This window comes from Lagopus leucura, unplaced genomic scaffold, assembly GCF_019238085.1.
Source record: "Lagopus leucura isolate 7727_CA_CO unplaced genomic scaffold, USGS_WTPT01 Super-Scaffold_810, whole genome shotgun sequence".
NCBI lineage: Eukaryota > Metazoa > Chordata > Aves > Galliformes > Phasianidae > Lagopus > Lagopus leucura.
Window position 1 is genome coordinate 13840347 of NW_024962261.1, and position 6649 is coordinate 13846995.

The following is a 6649-nucleotide window of genomic DNA, read 5'->3' on the forward strand; positions in this document are numbered from 1 at the left end:
TTTTTTTTTTTTTTTTTTTTTTTTTTTTTTTTTTTTTTTTTTTCTTGTCAAAAGGGCCCATTTTTTTTTTTGGTCTTCTTCAATCTCCTCTGATATTTTGTTTCATCAAATCAAATGACATTTTGAAAGGAAAAAGTTATCAGTTTACAACCGAACAAAAAATTACCTCGTTGTTTTATTTAGCACTGCTGAATGCTTTTATTATATTTCAGTTGGATTCTGGGTAACTATCTGTATTTATCCAGAAAACCTCTCTTAGAATATGTGTTATACATGTCTTACTGCAAAAGCCAATCGAGTTCTATGTAATTGAGAAGATGCATTTAAGATTCAAAGGAAAGAAGCTACAGTTTTCTAAGACCTCATGTTGGTCTTGACATTCAATATATTCTTTCTACAAAGAACACTTCAAAATGATGAGAGTTGAGATATGAATTGTAGTTAAGGCAGCTCTCACCAAAGAAAACCTTTACTTTCACTGTATGTCATCTTTCGATGTAAGTCGTCTGCACTTACTTCTCTAATCCATAGATAAGAGATGAAAATACCAGTAGAGGGAGAGAGAGATTGTGTGTAAGAGAAAAAGCGTCTTCAGGTAGTAGCAATCATGGAATCAGAAAAGCAGAGAATCATAGAATGACTTGGGTTGAATGGGACCCCATCCAGTTCCAGCTACCCACCAAATTAGGCTGCCCAGCGCACCTTCCAACCTGGCCTTTAACAACTTCAGGGAAGGGGCATGCACAGCTTCTCTGGACAGCTTGTGCCAATGTCTCACTGGAGTTGTGGAGCTGAGAGACTCCAAAAACTATGTAATGAACAAATTATAGTCATCACTCTACTCGCACAAGTCCAATGTTGGATTTTGTTCTTCAAGTCTAGATAAGTTCTGTAAGGCCAACCATCTGTATAGACTTTTTCTGACCCAAGGCATGTGATTTTGATAATACTCCTATGCTATTTTCCTTGAAGTAGCTATTTTTTAAGAAGTGCGGAAGATCATATTAATAAGTATATAACGTGAACTTTTTTTTTCAAATTTTCTAGGTATTTTACCCTGATACGTCACTTTTTCTGAGACAAAATCAGTCACATATTGAAATGCCATTCTAGTCTGCATCTCTAAATGTCTATATGAAGCACAAATAATAAAAAAGAAAACTTTGACTGAATCTCTGTGTTAAACTACTAGGGAGTGTCCAATGGAGAGTTATGAAGGTGGAGAAGGGTATATAGGGCAAGACGTATGAGAAACAGCTGAAGTCCATGGGTGTGTTCAACCCAGAGCAGGGGAGGCTGAGGGGAGGCCTTATGGCAGCCTACAGATCCTCACAGGGAGTGAGCTGACTGTGCTGAGCTCTGCTTTCTGGTGAGTGATAGGATTGAACCATTAAGAAAGGAAAATATTAAAAAGTTCTATTTAAAAACTACTTCTGCAGTACAGAAATGTTTTGGACTTACTGACAAGAAGCCTCATTGAATTTGGTGGGACTATGAATGTGTTACTTCAGCTTCTAGTTCCTATTACTGGCCAAGTTTATTAGTAATCACACTAAGGTTTCTAAAAAGGCAGATGAAAGGTGAGTATTACAAGCTTATTGTTCCTGATAAGTTTAGTATGTTGTTTGCTTTAGCAAACTCATGCACAAGATTAGAAATCCTGGCAGGAGTGCCTTGAAAAGACTAGGACAATGGAAAAACTGTAACTCTAACTAACTTTTTAATGATTTATTTATTTTATCCTAAACATATTCTATGCAATGTGTAATCTACTTAGTACAATGAGCAGTAAAATTTTTTGTTTTTACAACTCAGCAGCTGGTGGTGTTTGCTGAGATATGACTATGTCCCCTCCATGTCCACTAGTGACTTCAGAACAGCTTAACAGTTCTGTGCTCAACACATGTAGGTAATTTTTTTCACCTTCAAACACATAGTAATTGAATGGTTTCATTAGGTTACTGGTAGTCATTCGGCTGTGATAAATGTTTTCCCTGAAAGACTGAGCTGCAGGAATGTTTCACAGGGAATTGTTCAAAGGAACTGTTCCACTCAGCTGAATGGATTTTTCAGAACTGAAGCTAGATTGAGTTTAGCAGTACTTTCTGTCATTTCTTTTCCCTTATTTAAAAATCAAAATGACCTCACTGGTTTTCTAGGTGAAGTTAATATTTAGATCAGCAATTCCAATACTTGATAAACAATGTTTTGCTCTGTTAAATCTAGCTTTCACAGTGTTAGCTGCGGGGGGGAGTGAGGGAGGGTTGAAACAAAGTCACAATCTTTATGAGACCAGTCCAGTGGACAAGACTGCTATGCAAATCAGTTGAGTTGAAAAATCAGTCCAACTGAATTAAAGTAGTAAGGCATCATATGAAAAAGTATGTCCTATTTTATACATAATAATATGGCAAAATTGCCAAATTCAAAGCTAAAAAGACAGATTAGGTTAGTGCAAACATGGTAAGTAGTCCTTATAAAACCTATATTAAAATAATTTTGAAAGTTGAAAGCAGTAATAAACACACTTTGGTTAAACTATTGAATTTCTGTGAAAGACATTGGAAAGCTTATTGATATCAACAAGCCTTGGACTGGTTCTGAAACTAAGTTTATGTAAATATGCTTTCTACATTTTAACACAAGTAAGCTTTTTACAGCTGTGTAGTGAAACTGACTGGACACTGATGACTTCACTGGGGCTGAGGAAGAATATATGAAGAGTAATTGTGCCACCTTGTGAAGCAATATTGTGGTTGCAGTCTTATGGGTTCTGGCAGCATTTTACTGTCATTCGAACCACAATGTGTTATTTTCTGAAGCAAGTTATTATTACACAATTTTATTTTAAATCCTTGACTAGAAGACACTTTCAAATAAGCTGTTCTTCTGAATTACTTAGTGAAAAGTATTCTACAGTTTTGAGAATGTGTTTTACTTGATGATTTCCTGCAATATGTACCTGGAGTAAGTTGTACAAAAAGTATATTGTTCTTAATAGCAGACTTCTTCCAAAATAATGGTATCTTTGGCAAAAAATATCAGCTGATTTATACAAATTTATACACTGTACCATTTCAAGAATATGGGAGAAAATAAGCAAAGTTTAAAAAATCCACAGATCTACAGGCATAAAGTGTTTTTTTGGTTTTTTTTTTCCTAAAGAGAAAATTAAGTTGTATATTTTAACATTTTACTGTTACGTTAATGAAGATAAACTTCTCAAAGCAATAAAAATGTTTTTCAGCTGAAAAGATTTTGTGTGAGTAAAAATATGTGTAAGAGACTCAAGTTGTACGCTGAGTTCAGAAAATTTCTACAAGGAAACAGTTCCTCTACTTAAACAATAAATCATGTCAAGTAAGCACTTGAAAATTTTTACCTTCATTGTTTACTGAAACCTGCATTTAGCTGACGGAAATCCAGCAGGTACAGAAAGTCATCTACTGTTTCCTTTGTCCTCTTTCATTTGATTAATGCGTAATTTGTGGCCCATCTTTGTTGCTCAGTTACACGTCAGCCCAAATTCTGCAGAATATATTCTTATTAACTAAGAAGTAATCCCAGTGGAACTGGGATACTGAATACTAAGATCTCAAAAGAAAAGACTGGACAAAGTGCAGGAGGTTCATTTTGTGCATGAAATTAAGAAGTGCTACTAACTTCTGTTTTTCAATACCTGTATCATTGGAAAATGCCAGAGGTTCTGCAGATGTACATGCAGAATCATAGATCCCAAATCACTGACACAAGCTTTAAGTCTGTTGTGATCGTGGAACAAGTATGTTTGAAATTATATCCATTTGACCTTTTTTAAATGAAAAAGTTTGTTATTTTCTTAAGCATAACAAACTTATGCACAGCTAAATAATGCAGTTAACTAGTTCATCTAATGTTTATACTGAAGAGGTTGCAATAGTGGAGAGAGAAATTATGAAATTTGACTTGTTTATTTTTCATATACATTCAGCAACTAGCATTCTTAGAAAACTGACCTCAAGTTCGAGGTAAATATGGTTTGAAATAAGGATCTGCTTACATAACTACCCACATTTTATGTAAAAGTTGCAAAGAATAAATTTGCTTTCTTGGGAAGCTGCCATTTATAGAACTGTTAAACATCATGTAACAACCTGCAGAGAATATCCAGAACTCAAAATGATTCTGCAGTTTAGCTTACAGGCTTGGGTTGAGATTGTAGAAAATTTATGGATTTACCACAAGTTTCAAAGAAGGTAAGCTTTTAAAACTTAGGGCAATCATCAGTCAAATATCACCTCACCTCACATTGAGCTGCCTTTATATGGGACACTGCTGGAAGTGCAAACGCAGCTCCTGTAGACTACAGTAGGTTTATTCTGATGAATATTCATTTAATTTTTGCTAAGGATGTCTGTTGTTTTCCAGGCTACTGTGCCCCACTGAGCTTTTGACTCAGCTCTGCACCACTTGCCCTCGTGACAAAGCTTTCAGAGCTCCAGCAAAATGGTATTTAGAGAGCTGGAGAGACCTCATGGTGACCTTCCAGTACTTGAAGGTAGCATATAAACAGAAGGAAGTACAGCTGTTTACAAAGGTAGATAGTGACAGGACAAGGGGGAATGGCTTTAAATTGAGACAGGGAGGTTTAGGTTAGATATTAGGAGGAAGTTTTTCACACAGGGGGTGATGATGCACTGAAACAGGTTGCCCAAGGAGGTTGTGGATGCCCCATCCCTGGAGGCATTCAAGGCCAGGCTGGATGTGGCTCTGGGCAGCCTGGTCTGGTGGTTGGTGACCCTGCACATAGCAGGGGGGTTGAAACTTGATGATCATTGTAATCTTTTTTAACCCAGGCCATTCTATAATTCTATGATTCTATAATTCTATGATTTAATAGTGCTGAAATCACTCCATGCATTTCAGACCAGAACATTGTCTTGGCTCAGAGTGAATCTGTCCATTTGAACTGTTTTATTTCAAGACAGAATATTGGTGTGCTGTTTTAGACAGAACAGGCAGTGTTCAGCATCCACAAAGAAGAGAGTGAGCTTGTTCTTTAGGGTTTTCCTGTTTGCATTCCAATTTTTCATGTAGGCTAGAAAATTCGCATGGCTCCTAATCTTTCTGTTTTGTTCTAAGCAAAACTGTAGACTTTGGCTGAGCAGAAGAATTACTTACAGGACTGCGCCATCATCCAAAAGACCATATGTTGTCTTGCGCCTTTGAGCTGATGAGGCACACATGAACGTCACAGGGGCTGGGAAAGGGCTGGAAAGATCTGCTAGTGGCTTGTGAGCAGGGATAGGAAAATTTCCTCAGGCTGGAAGGAAGATTGCTCACTTATCTTAATTATCATACTCACTTATCATAATTATCATACATATCTTAATTATCAATCATCCAGAAATAATTTGTCAGATAAGATACTCTATCACTGTTATGATGTAGATTTTTTTCTAGACACAGGGATCAATGATCTTCAAATGTGGCAGAGTTTTTATTATCTGTCCACCCAAAAGAAATAGCTGCATAGAATCTTGCAGCCAGCAGGTCTAATTTGGACACATGGCAAAGCTCACTTTCTGACATCTTTTTTCAAACTTATCATTTAGTAAAGGACAAAGAAAAAAAAAAAAAAAAAAAAAAAAAAAAACCCCCCAAAACCCCCGCAGTAATGGCCCCCCAACCGAAGTAAAAAAAAAAAAAAAAAAAAAATCAGCTCTGTAGGACCTGAAATACATCTGAAAGCACAGGTATGAAGTACAGTGAGAAAACAGAGTAAGGAATTCCTTGAATATGGAGAGTTAATAAAGTCAATATTGCAACCTAAAAAACTATTCAAATAAAACTCAGTAGACAAGTCTATTATTAAGCATATTTTTCTTTATTTCACTGGCAACAGAAAATCAGCAAGCATTTTGTTCTTGTGATATGCATATCACTAATTATTATTTCTACTTTCTTTCATTCAAGTAATCTTTACTAAGAATTTCAAGGATAACCTATATTTGTCACCTAGTGACTCTTTTAACAATATTCTAACTAAATCTCAGCTGTTCAGCACCTAGTCAATCTATGTCAGCATCCAATGAGTCCTGTTTTGTCATCTGTGACCTTTAGCTGCCACTGCAATGAGGAAGTTGATAATACGTAAAAACAGTTGATATTTAAATCAGTAAATGCAGCTTACGGATGTTTTTCCTTAAACTAACTTAATATCACATCAAAACCCTGTTGGAGCAGTATTCCCTGAACGTCACAAGGCTGTACAGCTCATTTACTGGAAAAAAACCCTTTTCTACAGGCTGACCTTGCTGTACTGACATGAAGATACTGACCCAAACTTGGCTGATGCTCTGATGTGTTTCTATGATCCCTGGAACAGAGGATGCAGAGGATTACATGTCAGAATCTTGCAATGTCAGACAGGAGATTATGCATTACAGTGAAGACTTAAGATTTGCCATTCTCACATTTATTTAGCTTCATTTGTAATGCTAGGGTAAGTGAAAGAGCCATATCACAGAGTCACAGAATCAGAGAATTGTAGGAGCTGGGACCTCAAGAGATCATCGAGTTTAATGTCCCTGCTGAAGCAGGTACCCAACAATAGGTCACACAGGTAGGCATCTAGATGGGTCTTGAATATATCCACAGAAGGAGACTC